This window comes from Citrus sinensis, chromosome 9 (genome assembly GCF_022201045.2).
Source record: "Citrus sinensis cultivar Valencia sweet orange chromosome 9, DVS_A1.0, whole genome shotgun sequence".
Taxonomy (NCBI): Eukaryota; Viridiplantae; Streptophyta; class Magnoliopsida; order Sapindales; family Rutaceae; genus Citrus; species Citrus sinensis.
Window position 1 is genome coordinate 21,606,208 of NC_068564.1, and position 11,588 is coordinate 21,617,795.

The 11,588-nt window shown below is 34.7% G+C and overlaps 1 long non-coding RNA gene across 3 annotated transcripts; it reads left to right on the top strand.

The window, feature by feature from the left end:
• The first annotated feature begins 7,991 nt into the window (after window positions 1-7,991).
• On the top strand, window positions 7,992-10,217 carry LOC127900071 (uncharacterized). 3 transcript variants are annotated; one of them, XR_008052096.1, is made up of 4 exons: window positions 8,019-8,589; window positions 9,085-9,219; window positions 9,323-9,410; window positions 9,985-10,217. It is a non-coding gene; the product is annotated as an uncharacterized LOC127900071 (long non-coding RNA). The 3 variants fall into 3 exon arrangements; XR_008052095.1 differs by having other exon boundaries at window positions 9,323-10,217; XR_008052094.1 differs by having other exon boundaries at window positions 7,992-8,589; window positions 9,085-10,217.
• Window positions 10,218-11,588: the final 1,371 nt, after the last annotated feature.

The window sequence follows — 11,588 nt, forward strand, 5'->3', positions numbered from 1 at the left end:
TCAATTCGGTTTCCAAATATAGAAAGTTAAGAATCAAAGTGACTTTTCGGTGGCATTTGTTTTTTTGTTTGAAATTTAAATAGACCTGAATTAGTCTGAATTCTAAATAGAGTTGAATGTCTGAATCTAAATGATATGTTTTTTTTTAATCGTCAAAAATAAATATTAAGTTGTTTGCCTTTTAACTTAAAAAATCTGAAAACTAATACTTTTAGATTTATACTCTTACAAATTATAAATGTTAAACAAATAATAAACATCTCAAAGAGTATAAACAAGATAATAGATTATTATAACATAAATCATATTCAATTAAATATAACTCTTTAATATTCTGTATTATGTATGTTAATCAATTTTATTATAGTTTATGATGCTTTTATATGAAAAATATTCATAAAACATTATGAAGATAAATAATGCTAATTTGAAGAAAATAAAAAAAAAAGATAATGATAATAGTCTACCACTATATATTATCACAAGTTATATAGAGATGCGTAATAATGGTCATTTTTAAATTTTATTTTGGCAAAGATCAAAATAAATTAATTAGATAGGGTTATTTTCGAGAATATATTTTAATGATATCATTTAGACTTTTTAAATTAATTAAAAAGCTAAAAAAATAGCTTAATTATTTAATAACTTAATAGTTGAAATTTTTCATTAATTTGAAAAAAATAAATTGACTTAATGACTTAACTTATTAAAATTTGGGCTGTTTGTTTTTTTGACTTAATGACTTATAGCGCGTTTGGGGCAGCTGCGCTGCCACCGCGCAGCTGCTCCCCATACCATTTTGACTTAATGACTTATAGCTGCCCCAAACATGTCTTTAATTGACTTAATTTTAATCAGTTAAGTCATTAAGTTGTTAGAAAATTGGTGGGTGAAGCAGACACGCATCTAAAGTAAAATTGTAAGAAAATAAAGAATAAGCACAATAGAGGACACCAGAAAATTACGTGGTTCGGCTTTGAGCCTACGTCCACGAGCGAAGACAGAAGGAAATATTTTACTAGTGAAAAGGAGTTACAAGTATTGTAGTATTTTAGCTCACTACCCAAAACCCCAATACACCCAAACTCTCAAAATCACTAAGCACACAAAATTCTTTGCTCTTGCAAGAATCACTCCTCACAATTCTCAATTCTCTCTACAAAATTGCCTCTCAAGATTGGATTAAAAATGAGGGTGGGAAGCCCTCTTTATATAGCCAAAATTTTGGCTCTTTTTTTTTTTTTTATAGAATAAGTCAACACGGCACCACCAATAATGGCGGGCCGTGTTGAATGGTTGAATGGTTGGCACCGGCCATCTAGATGGCCGATGCCAGCCATGACTTTTAACATTGTCCCACTTGGAGATTAGATTGAGAATCAATCAATCTCCACACCATCCTTTCTGCTTCGCTATAATCATGTTGCCTACGTTTCTGCTAGGCCACAAGAGGATCTACTCCAGACAAACTTATCAGTATTTATCGGCTTGGTTAAAACATCTACTAGGTTCTCTTTGGTATAGATTTTCTGCAAATCCACACTTCCATCTTCCACTACTTCACGAACGAAGTGATACTGAACTCCTATGTGCTTTGTCCTGGAATGAAAAGCTGGATTCCTTGCAATGTGCAAGGCACTCTGACTGTCACAAAACACAAGAATTTTTTGTTGTTTGTGCCCGAGCTCCTCCAATAATCTTTGTATCCAAATAGCTTCCTTGCAAGCTTGTGTAGCTGCCATGTATTCTGCTTCTGTTGTAGATAATGCCACAACGGTCTGCAGTTTCGAAACCCAGCTTACAGTTGCTCCCGCAAGTGCAAACACATAACCAGTAGTGGATTTCCTTTTATCAAGGTCTCCTGCAAAATCTGAATCCACATAGCCCCTGACAGTAAACTCTGATCCTCCATAACATAATGCAACATCTGAGGTTCCTCTGATGTATCTCAGAATTCTCTTCACAGCTATCCAATGCTCTCCACCAGGATTCGCCATGTATCGACTGACTGCTCCCACTGCTTGTGCAATGTTCGGTCTTGTACATATCATAGCGAACATTAAACTTCCCACTGCTGATGCATACGGTACTCGAGACATCTCCTTCCTCTCTGCTTCATTGCTAGGACACATACTTGAGGATAATTTGAAATTAACAGGAAGTGGGGTAGAAATTAACTTACAATCTTGCATGTTGAAGCGTCGCAAGATTTTCTTCAAGTAATTCTTCTGCGAAAGCCAAATCTTCCTGTTATTTCTGTCTCGGTGAATTTGCATCCCTAGAATATTGTTTGCTGGTCCCAAGTCCTTCATTTCAAACTCCCTAGCTAACTGCGCCTTCAATTCTTGGATTCGATCTTTGTTGGGACCTGCTATCAACATGTCATCCACATACAACAGCAAAATAATGAAATCATTATCTTCAAACCTCTTGTAATATGCACAATAGTCTGAATTGAGTCTGTTGTATCCAAGGCTCATGATGAAGGAATCATATCTCTTATACCAACACCTCGGCGCCTGTTTAAGACCGTATAGAGATTTGTTCAACCTGCAAACCAGGTTCTCCTTTCCTGTTTCTGCAAAACCTTCTGGTTGGAGCATATATATTTCTTCTTCCAGTTCTCCATGAAGAAATGCAGTTTTCACATCTAACTGCTCTAGATGTAGGTCAAATGTAACACACATTGCCAAGACTATTCTAACTGTTGTGAGTCGAACCACGGGCGAAAATATCTCGTTGAAGTCAATACCTTCTTTCTGAGCATATTCTTTCACCACCAATCTTGCACGATACCGCTCCACTTGGTCATTGCCATCACGCTTGATCTTGTAGACCCATTTGTTTCCAATGGCTTTTCTTCCACATGGTAGTGGTACAAGTTCCCATGTCTTGTTCTTGTGTAGAGCTTCAATTTCTTCCTGCATTGTTGTCATCCACAAAGCAATATTTGAGCTTTCTAAAGCTTCATGGAAAGTTGAAGGCTCTCCATCCTCTGTTAGAAGACAGTATGCAACGTTGATCTCTGTGACATACTCCGAGTGCCACGTTGGCGGTTGTCTCTCACGAGTTGACTGACGAACTTCTGGAGCCTCGGACTCGACTGGTTCTTGTTCCTCGTGCTCTGGTGCTGCTTCAGAAGAATCTGAATCTTCTGAATTATTTTCCACATATACCGGGATAGTCTCTGACTTTTCTTTTACAGTGCCATCACCTCCATCTTTTCTTTGCAGTTGATCTTCTACAAAAATAACATCTCTGCTGATGACGATCTTGTGGGCAGTGGAGTCCCACAGACGATACCTCTTTACTCCATCAGCATATTCCAAGAAGATACATCTTCTTAATTTTGCATCCAGCTTTGTTCTTTCTTGGGCATTGTACATCACGTACACAGGACATCCAAATGCATGTAGGTAGGAATAATCAGCTGGCTTTCCAGTCCACATCTCCATCGTTGTCTTCAGCCTAATCGCTGTAGATGGTGATTGATTTACTATATAACAGACAGTTTTGGCTGCTTCTGCCCAGAATGAATTGAGTAGACCAGCAGTCCTCAACATAGCTCTTATTCTTTCTGTAAGAGTTCTGTTCATCCGCTCTGCCACTCCGTTTTGTTGAGGAGTGTATGCCACCGTGAACTGCCTCTGAATACCTTCTTGCTTACAGAAAGCAAGAAACTCACCGTCTGTATATTCTCCACCATTATCTATCCTCAAGCACTTGATCTTTTTACCAGATTCAAGTTCTACTCGCGCTTTGTATTCTTTAAACGCAGGAAATACATCTGACTTTTTCTTAATTGGATACACCCAACATCTTCTGGAATAATCATCAATGAAAGTCATCATGTACTTTGCACCTCCCATGGATATATCCGATGATTCCCAAACATCAGAATGAATCAAGTCTAGAATGCATTTACTTCTAGCAATAGATCTACTGAATTTTAATCTATGCTGCTTACTTGTAACATAATGCTCGCAAAATGGTAAACTTACCGATTTGAGCCCCGGAAGCAATTTTCGCTCAGAGAGAATCTTTAAACCTTGTTCCGACATGTGGCCAAGTTTGAGATGCCATATCATCGTTGACTCTTCTCCATTTGATGCGACACACGCATCAGCCTCCTGTAGCATTTCTCCTTTAAGCATGTATAAATTAGCACCGATCTTTTCTGCCTTCATCAATACAAGCGCGTCTTTAACGATCTTAATAATTCCATTCTCCACATGAGTTTTGTACCCATGACTATCCATTTGTCCCAAAGACAATAAATTTTTCTTCATGCCATTGACATGTCGTACCTCCCCAATTGTACGAATTGTACCATTAAATATTTTTATTTTGATAGTACTAATACCAGCGATCTCCAAGGCATGATCATTACCCATATATACATATCCTCCTGAGATAGGTTCATATGTGTGGAACTATTCTCTCCTAGAGATCATGTGCCAGGTAGCTCCTGAGTCTATAAGCCAGACATCAGACAGTCGTTTTCTGCCTTCTGAAACAGTTATTGCCTCGCTGTAGAGTATTTCGCCATCATCCGAGGTACTTGCTACACACCTCTGAGCATTTGATGACTTAGGTTCTTTGCCCTATCTTTTCTTCTGGTTACTCCAACACTTTTTCTTGACGTGCCATTTCTTGCCACAGTTGTAGCATTTAACATTCTTCTTACTTCTGGATTTTGATCTACCATGACTTTGACTCCCACTAGGGCCACGTTCCGTTGATCTCCCTCTCGTCACCAATAGGGCTTCCGCTTGCTGCGAACTTACTTGTCTGTTTTCTTTATTTTTCCGCATACTCTCCTTATTTAATACGGAGGCTGCAACATCGTTGAAAACTAGACTCTCCACTGGATTGTTGTTCGTCAGGTTGATGATGAGTTGATCATACGAATCTGGTAGACTTTGAAGTATAAGCTCTGCAGGTTCATTTTCCTCTATATTATGACCCAACGTTGTGAGTTGTGAAAATAGAGTCTTCAAGGTGTTGATGTGGTCGGTCACCATTGTAGATTCCGCCATTCGAAGAGTATAGAGTTTTCTCTTTAAGAAGATTTTGTTGTGTAGTGACTTGGCCTCATACAATTTTGTAAGAGTATCCCATATTTCCTTCGCCGTATTTTTCTCTACCACACTGGATAATACTCCATCCGCAAGTGACAAGTGTAGATCAGAAATGGTGTTGCCGTCTACCTCGTTCCACTTGTCATCGGTTATCTCCATGGGCCTTTCTCCAATTACTGCCAAACAATTATTTTTCCTCAATACAGCTTTCATCTTCATTTTCCACAACGAAAAATTATTTCCGTTAAAACTTCTCAATTTCATACTTTGCCGCCATTTTGTTGATAAATACTGCACACAAGTTAGTATACCACCTTGAATAGTTGTGAGTATGTGTGAGAATGCACACCAGGAAAGTTCCCAGGAAAGACACTGGAGGGATCACAATGGTCCCACTTAAAACCCAGACTCCTTAAGCTCTTATCGCCTTTGTGACAGAACTTTCCTAGACATGTACAAAACCACACAGTTGCTTTATTCACACCACTATTCCCTGCTTTGCACCGCCAAATTCTTGGATCGCTTCCATCGTTTCACGTGAATAGTACTGTATACGTGAACAGTACTGTATATATGAACAAAACTGTATACGTGAATAGTACCGTATATGTGAATAGTGTCGTATACGTGTACAGTACTGTATACGTGAATAGTACCCCTTACGTGAACAGTTCCCGACTCTAAAAAAACAACCAATAGCTCTGATACCACTGTTAGAAAATTGGTGGGTGAAGCAGACACGCAGCTAAAGTAAAATTGTAAGAAAATAAAGAACAAGCACAATAGAGGACACCAGAAAATTACGTGATTCGGCTTTGAGCCTACGTCCACGGGCGAAGACAGAAGGAAATATTTTACTAGTGAAAAGGAGTTACAAGTATGGTAGTATTTTAGCTCACTACCCAAAACCCCAATACACCCAAACTCTCAAAATCACTAAGCACACAAAATTCTTTGCTCTTGCAAGAATCACTCCTCACAACTCTCAATTCTCTCTACAAAATTGCCCCTCAAGATTGGATTAAAAATGAGGGTGGGAAGCCCTCTTTATATAGCCAAAATTTTGGCTCTTTTTTTTTTTATAGAATAAGTCAACACGGCACCACCAATAATGGCGGGCCATGTTGAATGGTTGGCACCGGCCATCTAGCCATGACTTTTAACAGAAGTCTATTTATTTTTCAACGTAATGAAGATTTTCAGCAATTATATCATTAAGTTATTAGCTAATTTTTTTTTGCTTTTTACTTAATCTAAAAAGTTTGAATGCTATCATTAAAAATATTTTTAAAATATCCCTACCTAATTAATTAATTATCATCCTTAACTAAATATAATTTAATAATTAGTATTATTATCCATTTGTATATAACTTGTGATAATATATAGTGGTAAACTATTATTATTTTTATCTTTTTATTTTCTTTAAATTAGCATTATTTATCTTCATAATTTTTTATGAATATTTTTCATACAAAAACATCAACAAACTATAATAAAATTGATTAACATATATAATATAAAATATTAAAGAGTTGTATTTAATTGAATATGATTTATGTTATGATAATTTATTACCTTATTTATAGTCTTGGAGATGTTTATCATTTATTTAACATTATAATTTGTAAGGCCATAAATGTAAAAACTTTAGTTTTCAGATTTTTAAAGTTAAAAAAGCAAACAACTTAATATTTATTTTTAGCTATTCAGACAAAAAAACAAACATGTCACTTAGATTCAGACATTTAGCTCTATTCAAATTTCAGATAAAAAACAAACACCACTTAATGACTTAATTTATTAAAATTAAGTTAATTAAATCATTAAGTTAAAAAAACGAATAGCCTCTTAAGTAACTAAAAAGCTATACCTTCACATCCCAAAGATAAACAATATATTTCTGGATTCTTTGCCTTAGTTTTTGTATATCATATATGACCTTTATTCTTATGTGAACCTTTAGTTGAACCACTCGAGCATCATAAAACTACTCGTGAGATTATTACCAAAGTAGATATTAATATATTTTTTATTACTCATTGGACTAGATAATTAATTTATGCACAAAGCCTACCGTCATTTCATCTTTTGGTTCACCAAATTACTATTATCCAATAAATTAATAGGGAAATGTTCAATGTGATCTTTGATAGTGCATATATTCCACAAGAAGAAAGGTGATTCACGTTGCCTCTTAGCCTTTCTTGCTTCTAATTAAGTTACTTCTTAAATTTAATGTGGCATAAAACTTTTATTGTAATATATACATATCAGTTGGATGGTCAAGGAACAATAGTATTGATTGGAACCACTGTGATACTCGTGTAACGTAAATAAGGTTTGTGGAGGATTGCAGAACATGTATAAAACTAAGGTAAAGAATCTCCATAAATAATATTCGATTGTCGGATGTTTTAGGTACAGCTTGTAAATTAATTAATAAATCACTTTGGTGTTTTCTCATCAAACAAAATTCACAAGTATCTATCTTTCAACAAGTGAATAACACCTCTCATAAGATGTTATTAAAGGGTGAATTTGTCCAATTCCTGTATTTTGTGTTACGTATCCATTTAGTTTTTAAATTTTAAAAAATAATATGAAACATCGACTACAACAAATAGTTATATTACCGACTATATATTTTCAAGGGTACCATTTACTCTTGATAATAAGTACTTTTTACAAAGGTATTACACAGTCGTCGGATAAACGTAGAAACTAATAACTATTTTTCTAAGGGTAATTTGCCCCTCGGTGTTAATGGATATTTTGTCGGAAATGCATGTAGGGATAAGTCGAAATTACACTAATTTTTTTAAATAAATTATTTTTTATTTTGAAATAATAATCAATAAAAAAACCCAAAAAAATTACTTCAGCAAACGAACTAAAGACAGCGACTACTATTTGAAACCATTGCCTATTTCAAATATATAATATTTAAGAAAAAACTCGGTTACAAATAAAATCACAAATCAATGAAGTTTACTCAATTCACCGGTAAAAAAAACCTAGAAATTCTATCACAATTCCCGCCGTCAGCAACGACCTCTCATTCACACCGGCACCAACCTCTCATTCATGGGGGAACCGATCTCTCCTTCTGATGTCAGTATGTCAAAATTCCTTTTATTCGATTTGCAGATGCAGTCTGAATCTTCTTATTGATTTTCAATTTCAGCTTAAAATTAGTCGAGTCATCTTCAGTTTGCCGGCAATTTCAGCCACGACGATGATGATTAAACCACAACCCGTGCGCTACGGCGACCAAGACGTCAAGCTCAAGCCTCAACGATCGATTAAAGAACCAAATCATCTGTAGCTAGACGAAGAAGCTCTCGTTCCTCAAGGTTGATGTCGTTTTCGCCGTTTGCAGAAGCCGTATGGGCCGATATTACAGCCTAGCAGGTTCACTTGTGGCTTCAAAGCCGTCTAAGCCATGCTAGACGTCGGCCTATTTCCTGATTTGTCTCTGATATTTTCTCGTAGAGATGAACAGGTGAAATTTCAAATCTGTAATCTTTCTCTTTTGGTTTTATTATCGCATTTTTTTAAATTTTTAATCTTTTTATTACTGATTTGGGGAGCTTAGTGTTCAATTTGTACGATCACATAAAAGGATCCTGTGATATTTATTTATCTAACATTTACATTTTAATGTTCATTATTGAGTAATGATCTATGTTTGAGTTTTGGATCATCATCTGCTAACTGATTTTTTCTTTTAATTTCATGAACTATATATATAAAATTTCATAGCTCTTTAGTTAATGGCTAAGAGCAGAGCACATCATATTTCATTCTGCTAACTGATACTTGCAGTTTTTCTGCCAAAAAAATTATAGGGCGGCATACTTTGTATAGCCTAATTCAAGCTTTCTTTTTTCTTTGACTTTTGACATGCAATTCTTATTTTGACCATTAAATGGAAATTAATCATGCATTTTCTCTGTAGTGTGATGCTTATTTGGCTTTTGACATGCAATTCTTGTAGAGATGATGCTTCTGGGATTCATTTCACTCGTACTCACTATCAGGCATAGGTATATTTCTAAAATATTTCTTCCTGCAAAGGTTGCAGACACTATCTTGCTGTGCAAGGCTGGTGGTATGCACATGAGACAGAGTAGTAAGTACTTGCTTTGTAGAAGATTTTAGCTCGTCTTAAGAATTATATATGGATTATTTTTGCTAAATGACATATTCTAACTAGTTTTATGTTTAATTGACAGAGTGTGGAGGTTCTAAATGGCAGTGATCATCGTTATGATAGTGTGGTTCCTTTGGATCCTTCCAAAAATAGTCTGAACAATGAATGTGGTATAATCTATCTCTCACTGATCCTTGTTGAAATATTTTATTATCATGGAGCCTATGAAGTTTAATTTTATGGTTTGAAGAATATTTTTTAGTTTATTTATTATAATTGATCTGCTATTGAACTATTTCTCATTATAAATAATGACAAACAATATCTACGGCTATTGTTTCACTACAAATCCTTTGATTGAGATGCATATTTGTATAAATGGTTAGGCATTGTAATCACTTCACTTCTCAATCAACATCAATTACTGAACACAATGAAAGGTTTGTTTAAGTTAATCATTCATGCGTTTCAACATTTTAGATTAAAAGGTTTGGGTACTGTTGATATAAATGTTTCTGCTTTTGTATCGTATGGGTGTGGTTGCTTCATGTTTTCTGTAAGGTTGCCAAGAAAGTGAAAGATATGAAATAAAGTTTCTAGTTTTGCTTTGTTTTCATTTTGCTTTCTAATTAACAAAGGGGAGTAAATTCCGTGGGCAAGTGCAAACTAAACCTAAATTAGGCTAGAAACTCAAGTCAGTTTCTCTCACTTTTTCTTGGTTTGTACATGATATGGTTTTACTAGATGAAGATGAGGAAGAGGATAGAGAAATTGACTGTGAGGAAAATGTTTCAAAGAATGAAGATGGCTTTTCAGAGGATGATTGACGTTTGATTGCAAGTGTACTAACACCTAGGATGCTTTTGTGCAAAATAATATTATGAGAAGAGATTTGGTTGTATTTCCATTGATACAAAGGATATGATTTCTATGAAATATTCAATGAAACTGCAGAAATTGTATTTTGCAGTATAGTATATTGTTGGTTATGTTGAGCTTTTATTTTACTATTTTATGTTATATATTCTCAATAAATCAGATTCAAATTATATTAATTTAAAAGAAACCAAGTAAATAAAATAAAACAATTACTGCAAATGAAAGATTAAATAAGAATAAATAAAGGAAATATTTGAAAAAAAACAATGAACATTTTAGACAGCTTTTTGGTATTTCCAAGGGCAAGATGTAGTTGGAAATATGTAAATTTTCAGTTTCATGGAAGTTATTTCCGAGGGCAACTGATGCAATTTCCAAAGGTGTTGCCGTTGAAAATATAATTTTTTCTCCGAGAGCTCATCAGAAATTGTGTTTTTCTGATGCGACGATGCGACTTAATACGACGACGGTCGACGGCGGGATTTTCTCGGAAATAATTTTTTCCGAGGGCACTTGTGTATTTCCGAGGGTATTTGCCCTCGAAAATAACCCTTTTTCTTGTAGTGATCTTTGTTGTTAAATATGTTTTGTTGAGCTACCAGCATAATTAGCAATGAGGGTATTTTGAAAAATTTTTAAGATATAAAATCTATATAGACATTTAACTTAAAATATGCAACTAAACGAATATTTAGCCTTTAATGATATCATATAAGAGACGCCATCTATATATTAAAAGATAGATACTTTTGCATTTTGTCTAATGGAAAAACATCAAAGTGCTTTATTAAGTAATTGACAAGCTATGCTTTGACCATCCAACAATCTAATATCATGTATATATGGAGATTCTTTACCTTAGTTTGTATAAATTCTTTATTCCTCCACGAAACTTTAACTGATGAATTACGCGAGCATCGCAACGGTTCCAATGAGTTAGTCTCATTATGCGATTCCCATTCAACAACTTTAAAGTGCTACAACTGTGTGTCAAGTCTAGTTTGTATAAGATATACGTACATACACAGTCTCAAGTCCTCTACAGGCTCCACTGCCTTTACCTTTTAACTAAATCTCTTGCCGTATCCTTTAAGGGCACAATATTTCCCTTAGCTGTTACTTTGAATAAATAAGGATCCATTTACCACAACTCACTGCCGCCATTGCTGCCTGTTAATAACGTAGTTTCATCATTCACAGTTTTGGAGACAAAATCCATTGGCAATATAGCTATAGGATGATCTTTTTATTATTCTAAAAACTTGCTCTAGAAATTTTTTAAAAAATTTTGGTGAAAAGTTAAATTTATGAATGGCTAAAGAAAACATAATTTTTAGTTTATCAATGTTTCTGTTGTTTCACAAATATTGACATTGGTTTTTAAAATTTGAGTAACAATAAATATAAACGTCAATTCAAGAAAATCGGAATGTCAGGTTACTCAAACTGTTGAAATAAAGGAGGACTAA